The sequence below is a fragment of the Alexandromys fortis genome, unplaced genomic scaffold (assembly GCF_014885135.2).
Source record: "Alexandromys fortis isolate MF-2015 unplaced genomic scaffold, M_Fortis_MF-2015_v1.1 scaffold_3, whole genome shotgun sequence".
NCBI classification, from domain to species: domain Eukaryota; kingdom Metazoa; phylum Chordata; class Mammalia; order Rodentia; family Cricetidae; genus Alexandromys; species Alexandromys fortis.
In genome coordinates, this window is record NW_026067909.1 from 17,341,078 (window position 1) to 17,365,153 (window position 24,076).

At 42.6% G+C, this 24,076-nt stretch overlaps 1 pseudogene; it reads left to right on the top strand.

Annotated features, from left to right (window-relative positions):
- The first annotated feature begins 17,760 nt into the window (after window positions 1-17,760).
- On the top strand, window positions 17,761-18,635 carry LOC126498411 (bax inhibitor 1-like; annotated as a pseudogene).
- The last annotated feature ends 5,441 nt before the right edge of the window (window positions 18,636-24,076 follow it).

The following is a 24,076-nucleotide window of genomic DNA, read 5'->3' on the forward strand; positions in this document are numbered from 1 at the left end:
AAAAAAAAAAAAAAAAAGATATCTGCTAGTGATCAGGCTTGGTATCCCATGCCTTTAATCCCAGAATTTGGAAGGCAGAGGCAAGTGGATTAAAAAAAAAAAAAACAAAAAACAGTACCTTGTCCAAAAAAGAAAATACAAAACAAAATACTGGAAAGGGCTGGAGAGGTGGCTCAGCAGTTGAGATATTGGTCACTCTTACAGTTTTTAGCACCCATATGGTGGCTCACAACCATCCATAACTCCAGGTCCAGGGGATCTGATTCCTTCCCTGGCCTCCTCAGGCAAAACATACATAAAATAAATATAGTGATATTTCATGTATGTTTTAATAAAGTTTGCCTGAATATCAGAGTGCAAGGCTAGCCACACTAGTTAGCCATAGAGGCCAGGCAGTGGTGGCGCACACCTTTAATCCCAGCACTAGAGAGGAATGTGAGACAGGAGGAGAAGGAGCTCAGGGTCTCAGTGTGCAGTCGTCTGCAGTCACTGACTACAAGATCTCTCAGTCTTGGCAGAGGTAAGAAATCTCTAGAGTTTGACTGTTTTGCTTTTCTGATCTTCAGTTTGAACCCCAATATCTGTCCCTGGGTTTTTATTAGTGGTGCTACATAAATCTAAACATTACTTAAAGAAACAAGGGAGTTGGGGGAGAGAAAAGAAATCATGTGTCAAGCCGGGCGGTGGTGGTGCACGCCTTTAATCCCAGCACTTGGGAGGCAGAGGCAGGCGAATCTCTGTGAGTTCGAGACCAGCCTGGTCTACAAGAGCTAGTTCCAGGACAGGCTCTAAAACCACAGTGAAACTCTGTCTCAAAAAAACAAAACAAAACAAAAAGAAACCATGTGTCATAGTTTAACAGCAGTTTTTCCTTAGGAATAAATACATAGTAGTTCTTCTTGTTTTGTTTTGTTTTGTTTTGTTTTGATTTTTTGGTATTTGAGACAAGCTTCTCTGTGTAGTCCTGGCTGTCCTTGAACTCACTTTGTAGACCAGGATGCCCTCGAACTCAGAGACCTACTTGTCTCTGCTTCCTGGGTGCTGGGATGAAAGGCGTGTGACACTACAACCTGGCTTAGTTGTTCCTCTTGTAACTTACAATGTTCCAGACTTAATAGAGCATGGCTGTTGCCAAGACAGGAATCCCTAGTTCTGTTTGACAATTCATAATATTACATTGTCTCTTGGAAACTTGAAAGATTTTGGGGGGATTTATTCATTTTATATGAATGAGTTTTGCCTACGTATACATATTGTGTGCCTGGTGCCAATGGTGCCATAAGAGGGCATTGGCTCCAGTTCCAGGGGATTGTAAGTCACCATGTGGGGAGCTGGGAATTGAACCCTGATCCTTTGCAAAATCAACAAGTGTGTTCTAAATTCCTGGAGCACCCACCTCTTGGATCGGATCCTCTTGGGAACTTTAAATCACTGTCCAGAGAATAGCAGGGTATGTACCATTAGTTCCAACACATTTGTTTTTGTTTGTTTGTTTGGTTGGTTGGTTTTGAACTCACAGAGATCCGCCTGCCACTACCTCCTAAGTGCTGGGATTAAAGATGTGCTCCGCCACCACCCGGCTGCACATTCTTGAAGAAACCAAATTGAACAGCATGAATATAACAGAGGGGAAACTCTAGCCCATCTTCTAGCGCGCTGTGACCACTACTGTGTGTTATGATCTGCTGGCCTGGTCTGTCACCTGGGTACCCTGTCCCTTTAAGAGACGAGCCCCGCCCTCTCCCAACCCCTCCCCTTCCACTGAGGGAAGCAGATATTCTGCCCCCTCCAGCTAGCTCTCTCTCTCCCTCTCCCTTTCCTCCCCCTGTCTCTGTCTCTCTCCCTCTCTCCTCCCTCTCTCCCTCTCCATCTCTCCCTCCCTCCCTCCTCTCTCTCCTCTCTTCTCTCTCCTCTCTTTTTCTCCCTCTCTCCCTTCTCCCTCCCTCCTCCTCCCCCACTCTCTATCTCCATTCCTCTTCAAAAGAGGTGGCTGCTGCCTCTTCTCCCCCCCCTCCACCCATCTATTTTTTTTCTCTCTCTCTCCCCCTTCCCTTCCATAACCCACATAATAAACTCTATACTCACCCTGCATGATGTATCTGTTTGTCTTTCACCTGCCGTGGTCTCCCACCTACAAAGGCCCCATGGGACCGCTGCCCATCCTGGAACCGCTGCCCGCTGCCCGTTGTGGAACCGCCGTCTGTTGTGGAACGGCTGCCCGTCGTGGAACCGCTGCCTCTCGTGGGACCGCTGCCCCTCGTGGGACTGGCCTTCCTCCCTTATATCTTTAAAAAACAGTAACGCTAAGTACTCCGTGCTGAGTGAGAATACCCCAAAGAAATGGGAATTCCCGCTGTTGATTTCTGCCACTGAGATAGGGGCGGAGCCTTGTCAGAAAGCCTAGTCTTTTCCACACCAGGAATTTGTCCTTGGAATGTGAGCCCTCAAGCTATGGCTGGAGGGACTGGTGGAGGTGAAGAGGTGGGGTGAACCGCCTTTGTTCCAGCAATGACTGACTCCAGGTCTTCAGTGTGTGCTCAGCTGAGGCCAAAGCTGGGATGAAACATTTCTTTAGCATAGTTTTTATTGTTGATATTTCAGTCACCTGCTGAAGATTTTAAGTTGATTCATCAAGGGAAGGGGTGGGACATCACACCTAACATAGTGTGTACTGCGATTTCTAATTAGTCTTAATAATAAAAATCCAGAGTCAGATAGGGGGTAAAAGCTGAAAGATCAGAAAAGCAAGCAGCCAGCCACTAGAGAGTTCTTACCTTTACCAATGCTCAGACAAAATGGGCCAGATCCTGTCTCTATGAAACCTCAGACTGAATGGGTGATCCTGTCTCTAGGAATCCTCAGACTGCATCCCGAGCTCCTGTTTCCTCTTGCTTTGTATTCCTCTCTCTGTCCAGCCTATCACTTCCCATCATCACCTCCCTAGTGCTGGGATTAAAGATGTGAGCCTCAACACTTGGCTCTGTTTCTCTTGTAGACGGATTCAGTCTCCTATAACCCAGGGTAGCCTTGAAGTCACAGAGATCTGTCTGGCTCTGTCTTCCGAGTGCTGGGATTAAAGGTGTGTGCTACCACTGCCTGGCCTCTATGGCCAACTATTGTGGCTCCTCCACACTCTGAACTTCAGGCAAGCTTTGTTTGTTAAAGCACAAACAAAATATCACCACAGTAGTGACTTCAACCAAAGCCATATGGCCTACTTTGTGGCTCAGGTCTGTAGCTCTAGCTACTTGGGTGAAATTTTCTTGTGTTGAAGCATGTCAAAGATCTTTGGACCAAGTGGCTGGAGAGAGAACTCAGCTACTAAGAGACCTTGCTGCTTTTCCAAAGGAACCTGTCAGTCCCATACATTGGCTCACAACTATTTGTGACTCTAGTTCCAGGAGGTATGACACCTTCTTCTAGCCATCTCAGGCATCAGACACTCATGGTACTCAGACATACATGCAGACAGAACACCTATACACATATTTTTAAAAAAAATATTTATTATGTATACAATATTCTGTCTACATGTATGCCCGCACGCCAGAAGAGGGTACCAGACCTCATTACAGATGGTTGTCAGCCACCATGTGGTTTCTGGGAATTGAACTCAAGACCTTTTGGAAGAGCACGCAATGCTCTTAACCACTGAGCCATCTCTCCAGCCCACTTTTTTTTTTTTTAATTAAGAAAACAGTTTGGAGAGACAGCTAAGCAGTTATGAGCACTTAGTGATCTTTCTGAAGACTGGGTTCAATTCTCAGCACTCACTTGGCTGCTCACAACTGTTGTAACTCAAATTCCAGGGAATCTCACATCCTCTTCTGCCATCAGTAGATTCCAAACCCTGACCTTTCTTAGTGGCACACACCTTTAATTCCAGCTCTCGGGAGACAGAGGCAAGTGGATCTCTATGAGTCTACATAGTGAGTTCCAGGCTAGCCAGCAACACAGGGTTACAGGTTACACACTAAGAGGTTTTTTTTCTCTCTCTCTCAAAAGAAAAAGAAAAAAAGGATGAAAGACATTAGTGATGTGGGAGGGTCATCTGTCTATGTGTTACTTTCATTGGTTAATAAAGAGACTGCCTTTGCCTTTTGATAGGGCAGAAAATTAGGTGGGTGGACAGAACAGAATGCTGAGAAGAAGGGAAGTGAGGCAGACATCATGATTCTCCGACTCGAGACGTACATAGGCTAGAATCTTTCCCGGTAAGCCACCATCTCGTGGTGCTACACAGATTATTAAAAATGGGTTAATCAAGATGTGAGAATTAGCCAATAAGAGGCTAGAACTAATGGGCCAGGCAGTGTTTAAAAGAATACAATTTGTGTGTTGTTATTTTGGGGCATAAGCTAGCCATGCAGCCAGGTGGCAGGAACGCAGCCCACAGCTCCTTTCTACACATTAGTCTTTCAAGAAGTCAAGAAGATGACTTCCTAGGTAAAGGTGCTTATATAAGCACCTGTGGAAGGAGATAACCAATTCCCAAAAGTTGGACTCCAACCTCGAATGCTCCCCCACACACAAATGCACACACACATATACACACACACTCAAAAAAGTTAAAAAGAAATTGTGTATGACTGAATATCAAGAAATAAATATTAATTGAATGGTGGGCTTATAGCAATTTTTACACTTTAAGGTTTTTTTTCACAGTCTGATTATTTTTATGATTAGACCTCATTTACTTGTTTATTTTGAGATGGGGTCCTGCTATAGAGTCCAGGCTTTACTCAAGGCAATCCTCCTGTGATAGCCTCCCAAGTGCTAGGATTTGCACAACTGTGTCTAACTAGTTGGACTGTGTTTGTTTGTTTGTTTTGGGCAATCCTGGGTCTAAAACCTCCAGGCACCAAACATGTTAGGGAAGTATTTGTCCCTGAGTTACAATTCAACATTAAAACAACTCTATACTTTCCTTTCTTTCTTTCTTTCTTTCTTTCTTTCTTTCTTTCTTTCTTTCTTTCTTTCTTTCTTTTTGAGATAAGGTTTCTCTGTGTAGCCCTGGCTGTTCTAGAACTCACTTTGTAGACCAGGTTGGCCTTGGACTCACTGAGATCCTCTACCTCCTGAGTGTTGGGAATAAAGACCTGTATCACCATGCCTTACCTGGCTCTCTCCTTTTACTGTGTGGGTCCTGCAGATGGAATTCAGGGCATCCGTCTCGGTAGTAAGCCAACTAGCTGGGCCTATTACCATTTAGAAAATTTATTTTCATTTTCTTAAGACCTTTTTATTTTTTATTTATTTATTTATTTTTATTATATATACAATATTCTGTCTGTGTGTATGCCTGCAGGCCAGAAGAGGGCACCAGACCTCATTACAGATGGTTGTGAGCCACCATATGGTTGCTGGGAATTGAACTCAGGACCTTTGGAAGAGCAGGCAATGCTCTTAACCTCTGAGCCATCTCTCCAGCCCCCAGACCTTTTTATTTTTATGCACACAAATATTTGCTAGCATTTATGTATGAGCACCATGTGTGTGCCAGGTACCCCTCTGAGGCCAGAAGAGGGTGAAAGATCTCCTGGAAGTGGGATTATGAGTCACCGTGTTTGTGCTGTGAACTGAACCCAGGTTCTGTTCAAATGTACTGATATTTTGTTTGTGTTTAACAAATAAAGCTTATCTGAAGATCAGAGTGCAGAGCTAAGCTACTAGAGGCCAGGCAGTGGTGGCACACACCGTTAATCTCAGGACTCAGGGGGACAGGGGCAGAGTAATCTCTGTTAGTTCAAGGTCACCCTGGGCTACACAAAATTGATCCAGTCTAAAAGAGAAACAGCTCACACAAAGGTGATCCCAGAACTTGGGATCACATGTCTTTATTCTTAGCACTAGGGAGGTTGAGACAGGAGTGATATGGCTGGGCAGAGAGAGGCATATAAGGTGGGGGGAGACATGAGCTCATTGTAGTCTGAGGAGCAGTGCAGTCTGGGGAAGCAATCACTCTAAAGAAATCTAATGATGCAGTCTGAGGACAGGATCTGCCCTTTTGTCTGAGCATTAGCAGAGGTAAGAACTCTAGAGATTGACCTGTCTCTGATCCTTCACCTTTTACCCCAATAATGCCAATTAAAATTAGTGTTATGCCTGGCATCCAACTTTTGGGGTACAAATTCACGACAAAATGTTTACCTGTGACTTTGAAGCCACCAGCATAGGCTGGAGCTGCAAATGACCAGAGTCACTGCCCCACTGGCTAGGTTTTCCTTCATTCTCTCATGGTGGGATTTCCCTGGACCCCCTTATTAGGCTCCTGCCAAACTAGGTCGCTGCCTGGAAATCCCGTCAGGCTTCTATGCTGTACGCAGCAGCAGTCAGCCTCACCCTGCATCGTCACTGTGGGCGGATCTGGAAGGAAAGTGGGAATTCTTAAAGGGGGGGAATTAGTTAAAAGACAGAGTGTTTCCCACATTAAAAAATGGTAAACCCAATTACAATAGAGAAAGTTAGGTCCCTGTACGATCATGCAATGCATAATTTAAAAATGAAACAATTAAATGGCCGGGCGGTGGTGGCGCACGCCTTTAACCCCAGCACTCGGGAGGCAGAGGCAGGCGGATCTCTGTGAGTTCGAGGCCAGCCTGGTCTACAGAGCTAGTTCCAAGACAGGCTCCAAAGCCACAGAGAAACCCTGTTTCGAAAAATAAAAAAGAAAAGAAAAGAAACAATTAAATGAAGGGGTAATCAACTTAACTGGAATTGACAAAATGTTAATTATTCTTTTGATAATTGTTATTGTCATTTTGATAAATCTTGGTTTAGCTCTTAAAAAGTTGTTTGGTATGAGCCCCAAGATTCAGGCCTTAGAAAAACAATAAAACAGATCATAAAAATATTCAAACCCAGACAAAGAAATTGCATTATAAGGTTAGAGAAGAACAGCCTAAGGTTTTCAAACAACGAACCTTAATATATCCAGTATACTTACAGGATCTGCCAAATGATAGAAGCTCTGTAAAAGCTAATTGGACTCCTGTGGCAATGTTAGATTTAAGGAGATTCAAGGAAGTATTAGTCTCATATGGTATGCATTCACCATTTGTCAAGCAGATGTTAAACTCATGGTCAATGTGTAATAGAACCACCCCTCAAGACTGGGGAGACTTGGAGCCTGGTTGACAATTACAGTGAAGGACCTGGTGGAAAGATGAGGTTAGGACCATTACACAATGGAATAGAGCTAGAGGTATGGAAATTGCCCAAGGTCAACTTCTTGGAAAAGGAGATTATGCTAATATAGAAAGGCAATTCCTATATGATGGTCACATCCTGGCTTTAGGCCATACAGTAGCTTTGAATGCTTGGGACAGAATTGAAGTAGGAAAGAAGGTTGAGCCATTATTAAAGTCATACAGGGCCCAAAAGAAAGATTCACTGATTTTTTTTTTTTTACAAAAATTGACATTAGCAGTAAATAGAATGAAACCAAATTCATAAGCTAGACAAATAATATTTTGTAATAATAATCTCTGGATTTTGAAAATGTTAATTCTCAATGCAAAAGAATAATTAGGCCTTTAAAGGCAAGATCAGCACCCTTGGAGGAGTGAATCTGAGATACGCTCAATATTGAATCTCATGACCATGATGACGCTTGGATAGGAGAGGTGATTTCCAGAGGTTTGAAGAAAAACCAAAATTCAATTGCAACAAACAAGGTCACCTTAAAAAGGATTGTAAACAAGGTGTTCTAAATCAATGTTTTTCTAAGCATAATTCAAAGAGAACGATCCTCCCCTCTGGATGGTGCAAAAGGTGTAGCAAAGGAGGCATTGGACTAATGAACATAGATCAGTAAGGGAAATTCAAGGTAACTTTGCCTTTGGAAAACTCCTTAAAGGGCCTCTCTCAGGCCCCCATGCCAAATTCAGTTCAGTCATTTCCTGTCATCATGGAGGAAACTTCTAATGCCGATTGTAAGAAACCATAATGCTCTGGATGACAGAACAGCTATAGAAGAGAGAACAAAAATTCTATAAAGCAAGTATTTTGGCAAACTTCTATAAATGAACAAAGAACAAAATTATAAATGCAAATAAATGACATTGTCATTGAAGGTCTGATAGATACAGGCATGGATGTAACAATAATTGCACCAGAATCTTGGCATCCAAATTGGCCTTTTCAGGAAGTAAATGTTCAACTTTTAGGGACTGGTACTTTATTTCAGGTAAAACAGTGCACAATATGGGTCAAATACATAGGGGCCAGAAGGACAGAGAGGAAAGTTAAAGCCATATGTGTCTAACAAAGCAATGCATTTGTGGAGATGTGATTTGTTACAGCAATGGAATACTCAGATTAACATTTCCCCAATTTTAGAAACAAACCATAAATTAATGTGTGTTTCTGGGAAAAATATTGCAAGGTATTATAAAAAAAAAAGTCATCAACCTTTCAGGCTGTACAAAACAGGACACAGCAGCTGCTGATCTTTCAAAGGCACCAACAGCCCTACTTTTAAAATGGTTGACAGACAAACCTGTATGGGTTAAGCAGTGGCCTTTAACAATAGAGAAACTGCAGGCTTTAGAACAGCTGGTACAGGAGCAGCTAGATGTTCACCATATTGAGGAATCAACCAGCCCTTGGAATTTTGTATTTGTTATTAAAAAGAAATCTGAAAAATGGTAACAGATCTAAGAGTTGTTAATAAGGAGATTCAGTCAATGGCTCTCTATAGTCTGGATTCCTTTACCTTCTCTATTGCCTAAAGGATGGCCTCTTAAGGTTACTGATTCAAAAGATTGTTTCTTCACTGTATCTTTACAAGAAAGAAAAAGATATTTTCTTTATACTGCCTATTATAATAATTCTCAGTCTGCTAAGAGGTATCATTGGAAGGTTCTCCCATAAGGAATATTAAACAGCCTGACTCTGTGCCAGTATTTTGTATGGCAGCCATTGGAAATGATATGTAAGCAATTTCCTCAGTCTATGATTTGCCGTTACATGGATGGCATTTTATAATCTGATTCAAATGTAGATATTTTAAAAAGAAGTAATTACTTTCAAAGATTGCCAGGAGACATTTCGTATCTGGCCCACTATTGGGATAGGTCCTGATGAACTGAGTAATTTGTTTAGATATATTCCTTATATCCTTGCTCTCTCCAAGACCTTTATCATGAAGGGATGTTGTATTTTGTAAAAAGCTTCTTCAGCATCTAGTGAGATGATCATGTGGTTTTTATTTTCCAGCTTGTTTGTATGGTGGATTACGTTGATAGATTTTCGTATGTTGAACCATCTCTGCATCTGTGGGATGAAGCCGACTTGATCATGTTTGATAATAAGGGTTTTGATGTGTTCTTGGATTCGATTTGCCAGTATTTTATTTAGTATTTTTGCATCAATGTTCATGAGTGAGATTGGTCTGTAATTCTCTTTCTTAGTAATTTCTTTCTGTGGTTTGTGTATCAGGGTAATTGTAGCCTCATAAAAAGAGTTTGGCAATGTTCTTTCTGTTTCTATTGTGTGGAATAATTTGAGGAGTATTGGTCTTAGTTCTTCTTTGAAAGTCTTGTAGAATTCTGAGCTGAAACCATCTGGTCCTGGGCTTTTTTTGGTTGAGAGACTTTTTTTTTTTAAGATTTATTTATTTATTATGTACACAGTGTTCGGCCTCCATGTATGCCCGCATGCCAGAAGAGGACACCAGATCTCATTAGAGATGGTTGTAAGCCACCATGTGGTTGCTGGGAATTGAACTCAGGACCTCTGGAAGAGAAGTTGGTGCTCTTAACCTCTGAGCCATCTCTCCAGCCCCCTGGTTGAGAGACCTTTGATGACTGTTTCTATTTCTTCAGCAGTTATAGGTCTGTTTAATTTACTTATCTTGTCTTGATTTAATTTTGGTAAGTTATTTTTATCCAGAAAGTTGTCCATTTCCTTTAAGTTTTCCAATTTTGTGGAGTACAGGTTTTCTAAATACAACCTGGTGATTCTCTGTATTTCCTCCATGTCTGTTGTTATGGCCCCCTTTTCATTTTTGATTTTGTTAATTTGGATATTCTATCTCTGCCTATAGGTTAGTTTGGATAAAGGTTTGTCTATTTTGTTGATTTTCTTGAAGAACCAACTCTTTGTCTCATTGATTCTTTGTATTGTTTTGTTTGTTTCTATTTTGTTGATTTCAGCTCTCAATTTGATTATTTCCTGCCATCTAGTTTTCTTAGGTGAGTTTTCTTCTTTTTTTTTTTAAACCTGTTTATTTATTTATTATGTATACAACATTCTGCCTTGATGTATGCCCGTACGCCAGAGGAGGGCGCCAGAGCTCAGTACAGATGGTTGTGAGCCACCATGTGGTTGCTGGGAATTGAACTCAGGACCTCTGGAAGAGCAATCAGTGCTCTTAACCACTGAGCCATCTCTCCAGCCCGAGTTTTCTTCTTTTTATTCTAAAGTTTTCAAATGTTCTGTTAATTCACTAGTGTGGGATTTTCCCAGCTTCTTTATGTAAGTGTTGAATTTTCCTCTTAACACTGCTTTCATTGTGTCCCATAAATTTGGGTATGTTGTGTGGTCATTTTCACTGAATTTTAGGAAGTCTTTAATTTCTCCCTTTATTTCTTCCTTGACCCATTCAGGTGAGCATTGCTTAATTTCCATGTGTTTGTGGGTTTTCTGGAATTAGTATTGCTGTTGACTTCTAGTTTCAAACCATGGTGATCTTATAAGGTACATTGGATTATTCCAATTTTTTTATATTTATTTATTATGTGTACAGCATTCCTTCCATATGTGCCCGCAAGCCAGAAGGGGGCGCCAGATCTCATTACAGATGGCTGTGAGCCACCATATGGTTGCTGGGAATTGAACTCAGGACCTCTGGAAGAGCAGTCAGTGCTCTCAACCACTGAGCCATCTCTCCAGCCCCAGTTATTCCAATTTTTTTTTTGTATTTGTTGAGGTTTGTTTTGTTACCAAGTATGTGATCAATTTTTGAGAAGTTTCCATGAGGTGCTGAGAAGAAGGTATATTCTTTTCTGTTTGAATGGAATATTCTATAGATGTTTGTTAAGTCCATTCGAGTCATAACATCTGTTAGTTCTCTGTTCATTTTTTTGTCTGACTGACCTGTCCAGTTGTGAGAGGGGAATGTTGAACTATCCCACTATTAGTGTGTGGGGTTTAATGTATGATTTAAGCTTTATAAGTGTTTCTTTGACATATGAGGGTGCCCTTGTATTTGGGGCATAGGTGTTCAGTATTGAAATTTCCTCTTGATGGATTTTTCCTGTGACTAATATGAAATGACCCACTTTGTCTCTTTTGACTGATTTTAGCTTGAAGTCTATTTGGTTAAATATTAGTATAGCTACACCCGCTTGTTTCTTAGTTTCATTTGATTGGTATTTTTTTTTAACCAACTCTTTACTCTGAGATGATGTCTGTCTTTGAGGTTGAGATGTGTTTCTTGTATGCAGAAGAAGGATGGATTAAATTAGATAAGCTTATATACTTTATAGAAGTGTTGACCTCAGAATAGAAACCAGGATATATGTTACAGTGGGTAAGGGGTTTTGCATTTGTATCCACAGGAAAAGAAAAGCTATGGATACCATCAAAACTGGTAAATATTCTATTTGAACAAAATACACCTCTTAATTAGAAGAGATAATAGTTCATTAAACAGCATGGCTGTTTAAACTAACCTATAAAACTAATAAATGCTTTTCATTTGATCAGATATAACTTGCCAAAAGAGAACCCCCTCAAAATTAGAGATGGGGAAGGGTTTTGTTTCTGTCTTTTCATCTAAATTGAAGTTCTCCAGACAGTGGATAGAATTGCTGGAATCAACAGCCTAGCTGCTCAGGTCAATGTAGGCTTGTCTTTCTACAGATTTCTTAGCACATAGAATCTTCTGGAGCCTGGCAGGGCAGGCCCTGTGCTAAACAGCAGAAGAAAAATATGACCCTCAGCGACCGTGGAGTACCCTGAGGAGTAGCTCTGGTGCCAACCAAGTAAGTTCTCTGTTGTTTTTTTAATCAGTAACTCAATTAAAATTTTATCTTTCTCAAAGATCTCTGATGCAGTTTGATAGCTGAGAGGTTTTGTCAGTTTAAAGGGACAGCCTCACCAAACAAATTTCAGTAAATTATAAATACAAGTTATAAAGGTGTGAGGACAAGTGCATGCTATTAGATTTCTCTCTCACGCTGCCTTCCATAGTCTTAAAATACTTTTCATTGTACAAAAATATCTGTCACAGTCATTCTGCCATAAATATGCTACTGTTTATATAATGTATATGTCTAGAACTTCTGTTTTCACAAACTCAAAAAATTCTTGTGAGTTCCACAGAGCCGAATTGAAGGATCCTCCTTAAACAGGTCAGAAATACCCCTCTCAATTCCCCTGTCCTAAATTTTTTTTTCCTAGACTTAACTTTGTCCTCTGTTCTGCCAATACCTTATACAGGTATAAGAGACACCAGACATTTCTATACAAGCACCAGACAGGAACAAACAGACCAGGTTGCTAGGATGTGACCAGCACCCAGCTTTCTCAGGTTCCCCCCCCAAAAAAAAATCAACGCTCACAAAAAAGCAAGAAGCAGTCTTGAGAATCTGCCACCCCAATTCCTTTAACCTGTAGTGCATGACCTCCCACCTTTTATTATAAAAAAGAGATGGGAATGTAATGATCTGTTCTGTCTCTTTAAGAGACAAGCCACACCCACTCCCTCCCATGTCCTCTGAGTCAGGCTGATCTTCAGCTTCCAGCCTGAGTTCCTTCCTTCTCCCTTTCCCCCTTCTGTCCACCCCCTCTCTCTCTGTCTCTCTGCACACCGATTCCCCAGGCCTGTACACACCCCCTCTAATAAACTCCTAAGAAGGTTTGTTGTGTGTTCGTGTTTCCTTCTCACTTGCGCCCAGATAATTTCAAAATTTGTAGGAGTAATATATGTATGTAGCACAAATAATAAAAACCCAGAGACAGATATTGGGGTTCAACCTGAAGATCAGAATAGCAAAACTGCCAAGCCACTAGAGAGTTCTTAGCTCTGTTTACTCTTTTGACTGAAAGAGAGTGAATGCCTGTCCCATTCTGCTTTATATTCCTCTCCAGGACTGGGATTAAAGGTGTGCACCATCGCGGCCTGGCCTCCATAGCTAGGGCTGGGATTACAGGTGTGCACCACCGCAGCCTGGCCTCTATAGCTGACCAGTGTGGCTGCTGTGATTAGAGGTGTGAGCCACCACTGCCTGACCTGTATGGCTGACTAGTGTGACCATTTTGTGCTCTGTTCTTCAGACAAGTTTTATTTATTAAAATACAAATGAAATATCACTATACACCATACATATTAATCTTTTGTCATGATATATAGAGTACTAACCAATTCTAGAAAAATGCTTCATCTACCTTCTTGTACATGATTTCAGGTTTGAGTTTCTATCAGTTTTCTGCAGTGAACCATGAGCATACCTAACAGAGATCTTTGAAGTTTCCAAAAGGAGAATAGGTCCCACAATGACAATTCCACTAGTAAGCTGAAAAACACCACCTAAAGATCGGTTTTGGACTACAAACTTCTGAGAACAGTTTTGAGGCTCTTAGTTGGGATGATCCAGCCTCACAGAGCACTCTCCAGGACGCAGTTAAGCCCTGCAGTTTCCTGTTATGCAGAGACTGGACAACAAAAGAGGCAGCTGCCTCTCCCAGGACTTGACAATTAACACAAATTTTTCCTTTCAAAATCCCCTAAAGATGCCCTCACCCCCCAGACAGCAGGAAGTAAATTTAAGAACATTCCCAGCAGGTGGGGTGGGTGGTTTTTAGTCTTTCCTTGGGTTATGGATATTTGTCATTGTTTAGGGGGTTGGTTAGCAGTTGGTATTGGTAATGGGCAGGAAAACAGCTGAACAAAGGAGTTTAGACTCAGGGTTCTTATTTTGAAAAGAAAAAGGGAGATACAGATATGATAGAAGAAAAGGGTAGCTTATTGAATATACTCTGGAAAAAATAAGGGAGGATATAGATTTAATAAGAAAAAAGGTAGATTATTGAATCTACTTTTTAAAAGCAACTACTAGTTTTAAATAATTTACATTGTATTGGATTTTTGTATATTGTATAAAAATTTTGTATATTGATACAAATTTGAGATTAATTTGTTAGAACATGCTATTCATACATTTCTACTCTTGTTTAAGGTATTGTACCTACACAACTCATTTAACAATGTAATGCAAATTTCTAGTCCTTGAAAATTCTTTTTATCAATTGTTTAGGATAATAAAAAATGTAGTTTAGTAGTTAATCACCTAGTATAATTGAACTTGTAGTCACATTAGGTATGTTTTCAAGGTCAAACAAAGATATATTTTAGATAGAGAGGTCATCTTCAAACACTTCAGAGATCTATGGAATATGGCACTTAAGGTATTTTCTTTTTTTTTTCTATTTTCTTTTCTTTTTTTGCATTTAAGGTATTGTAACAACATAGGTTCTTTTCCTATTTTTATGACAATGAGACATGTCTGATCCTGGCTGCACCAATCTACTTCAGAGATAATGGGCGTCAAAGAAACTCCATATGGAGTTTACTTTCTTGCAAAAGTATGCCACCAGGCAAGAAAGTGCCCTTGCTTTGACTGCTGACAGTTTGCTGTCCTAATTGGACAAGTAGGACACAAAAGAGTGTGACTACCAAATCTTGTCAAGACAAGGTGGACAGTCCTTCAAAAATCCTGCTTCATAGAAAAATCTGTCGAATATTCTAGGCCTCCAGGTCAAAGATGGAAGCCTCAATATTGCCGAGGAACTGTGGGTGACTGTCCAGACAGTCAGCTGTTTCTGTCATTTCTCAAACTTTTGGAAGTTACTTGTTCACATTTTCTGCTTACTCAGTTAATATTATTTCCTTCTTGGATCTCTGAGGGAATTGAAGATTAGATAGTTATAGTTTTTCTTGTTTATCAGATTCGTAAAAGAGATTCACTAAAGAAAAGTAAAGTATATAATGTGGAGAGACATAAACAGATTTTGAGTTGGTAATGCAAGTTAGAATAGAAAGTGAATTAGGTACAACACTGACTCACCAAGACAGGGTAGATAATGGAGTATTTTCTCTGCATGTGTCAAATGCAAATGGACTAGACTTTGCTGATGTACTTATTGCCTGTATATAGTTATTGTACTTATTATACATAGTTTTTCTTATATTAGCTATAACCTTGTTTTTTATTTCAGTCAAAAATGGAAAATTTAGTGATTTTTTTTTGTGTTTTAACAAATAAAGGGCTGGAGAGATGGCTCAACAGTTAAGAGCACTGCCTGCTCTTCCAAAGAGCCTGAGTTCAATTCCCAGCAACCACATGGTGGCTCACAAACATCTGTAAAGAGATCTGGTGCCCTCTGGAGAAAGAGACCTGGTCAGTCATCCTGATCAACCTAGATCATGAAACTCAATATGGACAAGCTCAAGAGAACTGCCATATATGGGCTGCCCATGCCTACTTCAGCACTGCCAGGGCATAAGTTTCATTCATTTTAAACAATAAAGCTTTTCTGAAGATCAGAGTGCAGAGCTAAGCTACTAGAAGCCGGGCAGTGGTGGCGCACACCTTTAATCCCAGAAGTTTTGGGGGTGGAGGGGCAGGGCAGATGGATTTCTGTTAGTTCACAACAACTCTGGGCTACATGAAATTGATCCAGTCTAAAAGAGAAACAGAGCTCACACAAAGGTGATCCCAGCACTTGAGATGCCACACCTATAATCCCAGCACTGGGGAGGTACAGACAGGAGTGATATGGCTGGGCCGAGAGAGGAATATAGGGCAAGAGGAGACAGGAGCTCATTGCAGTTTGAGGAGCAGTGCTGTCTGAGAAAGCAGTCTGAGGACAGGCTTGCCCCTTTGGTCTGTGCACTGGTAGAGGTAAGAACTCTCTACTGACTGGCCCTTCTGCTTCTTTGATCTTCAGCATTAACCCCTATATCCGACTCTGGGTTTTTACTAATAATACCAATTAGAATTTGTACTACATTCAAGAGCAGCAAGTGCTCTTAACTGTTGAGTCATTTCTCAGGCCCCTCCTTTCCTAATGCATCAGTTACATGAACTAATCAGAGCATCCTTCTTGGCCTGTCCACCAGCGTCTGTCTGAGAGCACAAACACCAAGTCTATGGGTAAAGCACTACTAGAAATCAGAGGGACGCTTCCACCTTGCTGCAGGTGGATCACATTCCAGCCCATCACCTGGAGACTACAGACAGCTTTTCATTAGGAAGTGAACAGTGTCCTATCTCCTTGACCATGTGACTTGCCTTGGCCAGTAGAGTATGAGTTTTCCTAAAAAAGCTAAGTCCCCCCCATTCACACACACTGAAACTTTCCTACATCGGGAGCTGTGGTTCGGCTTCTTGTGTTTATGCTGTTTGTTGTGTAGCAATTGCCTTCCAGACAGTTGTATATCACCTTGGCAGAAACTAAAGTCAAATTGAGTAGAGGATGTAGAGAAAAAGGGCCAGCCAAAGAAACCCACCCTGGCCCTGAAACCAGAGCCAGCCAAAGAAACCCACCCTGGCTCTGAGACTAGAGCCAGTGAAAGAAACACTTCAGCCCTGAACCCAGAACCAAAGAAATGCATCCTGACTCTGAAACCAGAGTCAAAGAAACACACTTTGGCCCTAGAATCAGAACCAGTGAAAGAGATACACCTTGGCCCTGAAATTAGAGCCAAAAGGCTAAAAAGGGCCAGAGAAAGACACACACTCTGACCCTGAAACCAGAGCCAAATCTTCACTCACCAACTAAGCAGAAAACCAACCAATTCCTGTGCAGGGAAGCAAACCAGTCCCTGAGCAGAAAACCAGCCAATCCCTGCCCACGAGATCTAGCCAATCTGAGCTCAAGGGACTGAAATCTGACCAATTCCCACCCTGAAAAATCTCCCTGGAAAAACAACCTGGCCCTAAGAAACCCTATATAAGCCCTGTGCCTGCTTAGTTTGCTGCTGCCCCTTTTCCAGCCTGGCAGAGGCAGCCTCGCTCCTGGATTCTTCCCTCCCAATCAACCTGTTGAGCAAAGTTTGAGTAAGACCTTCTTTTGCAGGAATGGAGCAGAGGAGAGAAGTAACAACTTTCCGCTGGAACCAGAGCAGAGTAGAGTGGAACAGAGCAGGGCTGTAACACTTTGGCTCGGGGAAACCTTCCCCTAGCAGAGCAGAGTTGCTACCTCTGGGGCACGAGAGCCGAACTGTAACAACTTCGCTGGGGAAGCCCTCTCCTGCCAGAGCTGAGCTCTTACATTGGGGAAGCCTTCCCCCAGGAGCAGGGCTGTAAACTGCCCCCCTTATCCCTTGGTTCCCGACTGCCAGAATACTTTTCCATCGGGGCTTTAACACTCAGCATTCCTTGGCTCGGAACTGCCAGGATTCCTTTCCATCTGAGCTGTAAGGGGGGAATTTCAGTTAAGAAAATGACGCTGCCTGGCAGTGGTGGCAGAGGCAGGTGGGTCTGAGTTGGAGGCCAGCCTGGTCTACAGAGCAAGTTCCAGGGCAGCCAGAACTACGTAGAGGAACCCCGTCTCGAAAACCAAACCAAAACAAAATAATATAAGAAATAAAAAAGTAAATGCCTCCATAAGATCAGTATTTGTACATTTTCTTAATCAGCGACTGATAGGGGAGGGTCAGCGACTGATAGGGGAGGGCCCAGCCCATTGTGGGTTTGGCCATCCCCTGGGCTGGTGGTTCTGGGTTCTAAAAGAAAGAAGGCAGTGGAGAGCACATCCGGTTTTAGCCGAGCTGGGGAGCTCCTCAGTCGCGGGCCGAGAAGCAGGTGTGCTGAGCAGACTTCGGAACCATGAACATATTTGATCGGAAGATCAACTTTGATGCCCTCTTAAAATTTTCCCATATAACTCCCTCGATACAGCAGCACCTAAAGAAGGTCTATGCCAGCTTTGCACTCTGTATGTTTGTGGCGGCGGCAGGGGCCTATGTCCATGTGGTCACACATTTCATTCAGGTCTTGGGCTCCCTGGGCTTGATGATCTGGCTGATGGCAACACCTCATAGTCATGAAACGGAGCAAAAAAGATTGGGACTTCTTGCTGGCTTTGCTTTCCTCACGGGAATTGGCCTGGGCCCTGCGTTGGAGCTGTGCATTGCTATCAATCCCAGCATCCTCCCCACTGCCTTCATGGGCACGGCCATGATCTTCACCTGCTTCAGCTTGAGCGCGCTCTATGCCAGGCGCCGGAGTTACCTGTTTTGGGGAGGCATTTTGATGTCAGCCATGAGCCTCATGTTCTTGTCCTCCCTGGGAACCTTTTCTTTGGATCCATTTGGCTGTTCCAGGCAAACCTGTACATGGGGCTGCTGGTCATGTGTGGCTTTGTCCTTTTTGATACTCAGATCATTATTGAGAAGGCTGGAAACAGAGACAAGGGTTACATCTGGCACTGCCTTGACCTCTTCTTAGATTTTGTTACACTCTTCAGGAAGCTCATGCTGATCCTTGCTTTGAATGAGAAGGACAAGAAGAAAGAAAAGAAGTGATTTGGGCCCCAGCCTCCCAGCTCGACTCCTCTCCCACCCTTCATTTCTCTGCACACATTACAGGTGTCATGTTCTATGATAATGAAAAGCATCAGAAAAAAAAGAAAGAAAGAAAGAAAGAAAGAAAGAAAGAAAGAAAGAAAGAAAGAAGGCAGTGAACACCATGGCAATCAGGCCAAAACCCGGCATCTTTCCATGGCCTCTGCATCAGTTCCTGCTTCTAGGTTCCTGCCTTGTCTGAGTTCCTGTCCTGACTTCCTTTGATGATGACCAGTGCTGTGGTAGTGTAAACCAAATAAACACTTTCCTCCTCAAGTTGCTGTGGTCATAGTTTCGTCACACCAGTAGACATCTAAGGAGGACATTGCATAAGGCACAGTTTGTTCTAAAGGGAGCTGACACATTCCATTCCACTAAGAAGTAAACAACTCAATAACTCCAGTTCTCTCCTCATGCTTCTGTAGCAGTAAGGACTGCAGAGAAATACTAGAAGACTCTAAGCAACAGCTAGCCTGCCTGGAAAATCAAAAATCAGCCGCACTCTCTAGAAGAGGCAAAAGGCCAGCTAAGCTACCTGGAACAACCACTCTCTACTCTGTCAAGGCGCCTACAGGCCGTACAGTGTGCTTCAGTCTTGTGAGCCACCACCTATGCTGGGGCAGGCTTTTGTAGCTTGTCTTAGTCAATTCTGTTCCTGTCAGTGACTTATAGAGTCACATTTTCCCTTGCTGTGATAGGGCACCATGACCAAGATAATCACAGAAGAGTTTACGGTAAGCTTATAGTTTCACAGGGCTAAGAATCCATCACCATCACCATCACAGCAGGCATGGCAGCAGCACCAGATGAGAGCTTACTTCTCCAGCTACAAGAAGCAAGCAGAGGAGATGGCAGGTGGCTTTGAAAGGCCAAGGCCTGCCCCATTGCTGCACTTTTTCCGGAAAGGCCACACTTCCTAACCTCCCTAAACAGTGACATCATCTGAGGACCAAATATTCAAATGCCCAAGAATATGGTGGACATACCATTCAAACAACCAACTAACCCTTGTTGTACGGAGTAGCGGGCTGCGTCCTGCCGTCAGGCTAGCTTAACCCCCGGAAATAACCACACGGAAATTGTATTAATTAGATTACTTCCTGGCCCATTATATCTAGCCTCTTCTTGGCTAATTCTTACATCGTGGTTCAACCCATTTCTAATAATCTCTGTAGAACCATGAGGTCGTGGCACACCAGGAAAGATTCAGCATGTCTGACTCTGGTGACTTCATGGCGGCTCTCTCTCCTGCCTTCTTCCCAACATCCTGTTCTGTCTACTCCGTCCACCTAATTTTCTGCCCTATCAAAAGGCCAAGGCAGTCTCTTTATTTAACCAATGAAAGTAACACATGACACAAGACCCTCCTACACCAAATCTTTACCCACACTTCTGTTCATAACCTAAACAAAACCCACCAAGATGGACCTGGTGGTATCTTTACTTTTGTCTATCATTGGTTCTTTACCTGGGGTGAGTAGACTTTGGTTCATGTCTCTTCAGGAAGAGTGTCACACAACACTGTCTACCAGAAGAGCTCTCTCCTGGGAAATGCAAGAGGTGCTTGGGGTCAGAATCAGAACCTGCAAGTCCGGCGAGTCCAATTGGCTCACAGTGACTCATAGACCTATGACCTAGTAGTAAATGCTGTTGTAAATGGCTGAGTTTTGGTCCCTCTTGTTACCTAGCACTGCCATAGTGAAAAGCTTGTTAACGTCCCAGACTGAACTTTCTCCTACATTTTGTTGTTTTGTATATTTTTATTTTTATTTAAAGAATTTAATTCTATCATTAGGGGAGCTATGTCTCCTGGCTTACCTAATACTGGGATTTTTCTAGAAGTCAAGACTTCCAAGTATTTTTTAATTTATTTTGGTTTTTCAAGACAGGGTTTTTCTGTAGCTTTGGAGTCTGTCCTGGAACTCACTCTGTAGACCAGGTTGGCCTCAAACTTGCAGAGATCCTGCCTGTCTCTGCCTCCTGAGTGCTGGGATGAAAGGCGTGCCCACTTACTGCCAGATGAGACCCTATTCCAAAACTAAAAAAGGAGGTGCTTGGTAGGTGGCTTAGCTCATGAAGTCCTTGGTAAAGAAGCATGAAGACCCACATTCAGTCCCAGGCATCCATATAAAAAAGCCAGGTATGATGACATGGATCTATAATACCAGCTCTGTGGAGGCAGAAATGGGAGGATCCTTCCACCGTGTGGGTTCCAGGATCGAACTCAGATGATTAGTTTTGGTGGCAAGAGTCTTTATCCATTGAGTCATTCTGCCAACCCATTTGATGTTTGCTTTTGAGTTTTTGAGACAGGATCTCACAATGTAGACTTGGTTGGTCTAGAGCATCATGTAGACCATGGTGGCTTCAAGCTCTCAGAGATCTGCCTGGTTTTGCATCCGGAGTATTAGAACTAAGGTTGTGAACCAACACACCCAGGATCATTGGATGTAAGTGTGTGTTTTATAGATTAAAAAAAATGTGCATGAGTATTTTGCCTGCATGTTTGTATTTATACCACGTGCCTGCATGATACCTGGAGGTCAGAAGAGGGCACTGAACCCCATGGAATGGGACTTGTCCCACAACTGTTCAGTCCCAAAGAAACACACAGAGGCTTATATTAATTATAAAATGTTTGGTTTATTAGCACAGACTTATTATTAACTAGCTCTCACAACTTAAATTAACCATAGTTCTTGTCTATGTTTAGACACGAGGCTTGGTTCCTTTTCTCAGTAATGCATTCTCATCTTGTATCCTCTGTGTCTGGCTTGCGACTGTGTGTCTCCCTTTCCTCATCCCAGAATTCTCCTACTCTGGTCACCCTGCCTATATTTCCTGCCTGGCTACTGGCCACTCAGTGTTTTATTAAACCAATATGAGTGACAAATCTTTTTTTTTATGGTTTATTTAACTTTATTTTATGTGCATTGGTGTGAAGGCATCAGATCCCCTGGAACTGGATCTTCAGACAGTTGTGAGCTGCCATGTGGGTGCTGGGAAATGAACCCGGGTCCTCGGAAAGAGCAGTCAGTGGTCTTAACCGCTGAGCCATCTCTCCAACCCCTGAGTGACAAATCTTTACCGTGTACAAGAGCGTTATCCCACAGCAACTCTTCATTGCTGAGCATCTCTTCAGCCCTTAATAGAATCTAGAATCATTTGGGAAATGGGCCTCTGGGCATGCCTATACAGGGATTATCTGATTACATTAATTGATGTGGGGAGACCAATCTTAATTATAGTACAATCGTTTCCTGATCAGGGGACTCCTGCACTGTATGAAACACAGGAAACAAGCTGAGTGATAGTAGGCACACAGCCATTGCTTTCTTTCCTGGTTGTGGATGTGCTGTGATCAGCTGCTTCTCCCTCCTGCTGCCTTGCTGTGGCAGATTGAACCTGGAACTGTGAGCTAAAAGAAGCCACTTTGAGTTGCTTTTGTCTAGCTTTTAGCACAGAAACAGGAAGAATAACTAGGATACCTGCTAAGGTTCATGCAACCATTGCTCTTTCTAATCTGTCTGTATACATGTATGCTTTCTAGAAATGTCACGAGATGGAACCATAAAAGTGTGACTTTTGTGACTTCAGCCTCGTGACGGACTTTTTAAAATTACTGTAATATTTTCTAGGGCTGTCCATTTTTGTTTCTCTTGGTTTGTTAAAAACAAACAAACAAAGAACTCATAGCTTAGGGGCTGGAGAGATGGCTCAGTGGCTAAGATCGCTGATTACTCTTTCAGAGAACTGTTTGATTCTCAGTGCCTATGTGGCTGCCTGCAACCTTCTGTAACTACTTCTGGGGGATCCTATGCCCCCTTCTGGCCCACAAGGCTCACGAGTGGTGCATAGACAGAGATGCAAGCAAAAGACCCAGGCACAGAAAATAAAACAGAACACTGAAGCCCAGCCTGACCTTGATTCCGGCACCCTCAGTCTTGGCCACTGAGTGCTGGGACTACAGGCATGCCCAGCAGTGCCCCTTCTGTGCCATGATCCTTTGGATTGTCTCCACCCTTTGGGCACCATGAAGGGAGCAGTTGTACACTCTCACGAGCAGTTTTGTTTGGACATCTGTTTTCAGTTCTCTTGGGCATATGCCTGAAGGGGACTGCTGAGTGATGTGGCTGATTCTTTCAACTTACTGGGAACCTGCCAGGTCGTTTTCCACAGCTGCCGAGTGACGCTTTCCCACCAGCAGTGTAAGTGGGATCCAATTCCCCCGTAACCTTGCCAACACTTGGTATTGTCTAGCTCATGTAGAAAGTTGTCCTGGTGGATCCAACAATGACATGTCACGGTGCTGTTGGTTTGCATTTCCTTAGTGACCACAGTGGTGGACTCACCATTTTGTGCCTTCTTTGGACATATTAGTTCAAATATTTTGCTTTTTTTTTTTTTTCCAGTGCCAGGGATCGAACACAAGGCCTTGGTTATGCTGGGTAAGCCCTTGATAACTAGATAACCAGGGTATACTCCAACCACTCTTTTATTCATTTTATTTATTTTTTAAAAGCATTTTTTCCGTTTATTTATAAAGCATTTTTTTGTTTGTTTGTTTGTTTTTTTTTTTTTGGTTTTTCGAGACAGGGTTTCTCTGTAGCTTTAGAGCTTGTCCTGGAACTAGCTCTTGTAGACCAGGCTGGTCTCGAACTCACAGAGATTCGCCTGCCTCTGCCTCCCAAGTGCTGGGATTAAAGGCGTGTGGCACCACCACCCGGCCCCATCTTAGAATTTGATTTTAATCCCAGCACTTGGGAGGTAGAGATAGGCAGATCTCTGAGTTTGAGGTCAGCCTAGTCTGCATAGTGAGTTCCAGGACAGCCAAGGCTACATAGAGAAACCCTGTCTTTTAAAAATAAACAAACTATTCTTTTTCTTTTTTCCCTTCTTTTCTTTTTTTTTTAATATTTATTTACTTATTTATTATGTATACAATATTCTGTCTGTGTGTATGTCTGCAGGCCAGAAGAGGGCACCAGACCTCATTCCAGATGGTTGTGAGCCACCATGTGGTTGCTGGGAATTGAACTCAGGACCTTTGTAAGAGCAGGCAATGCTCTTAACCACTGAGCCATCTCTCCAGCCCCTCCCTTCTTTTCTTTCTTTCTCCCTTACGAGCTGTTGAAGGAGGCTGCTTGTTTGTTTCCCGACCGCTCAGCCCAGAAATAATCACACAAAAACTGTATTAATTAAATTATGGCTTGGCCCATTAGCTCTAGCTTCTTATTGGATAACTCTTACATTTGAATTTAACCCATCTCTGTGTATCACCATGTGGCAGTGGCTTACTGGCAAAGTTCCGGTGTCTGTGACCAGCGGGGCTTCATGGCTTCTCTCTGACTCTGCCTTCTCTCTCCCAGCATGCAGTTTAGTTTTCCCTGCCTCGCTAAGTTCTGCCCTACCAACAGGCCAAGTCTGTTTCTTCATTAACCAGAGGTATTCACAGCATACAGAGGGGAATCCCACATCAACAAGCTTCTAGCAAGTTTT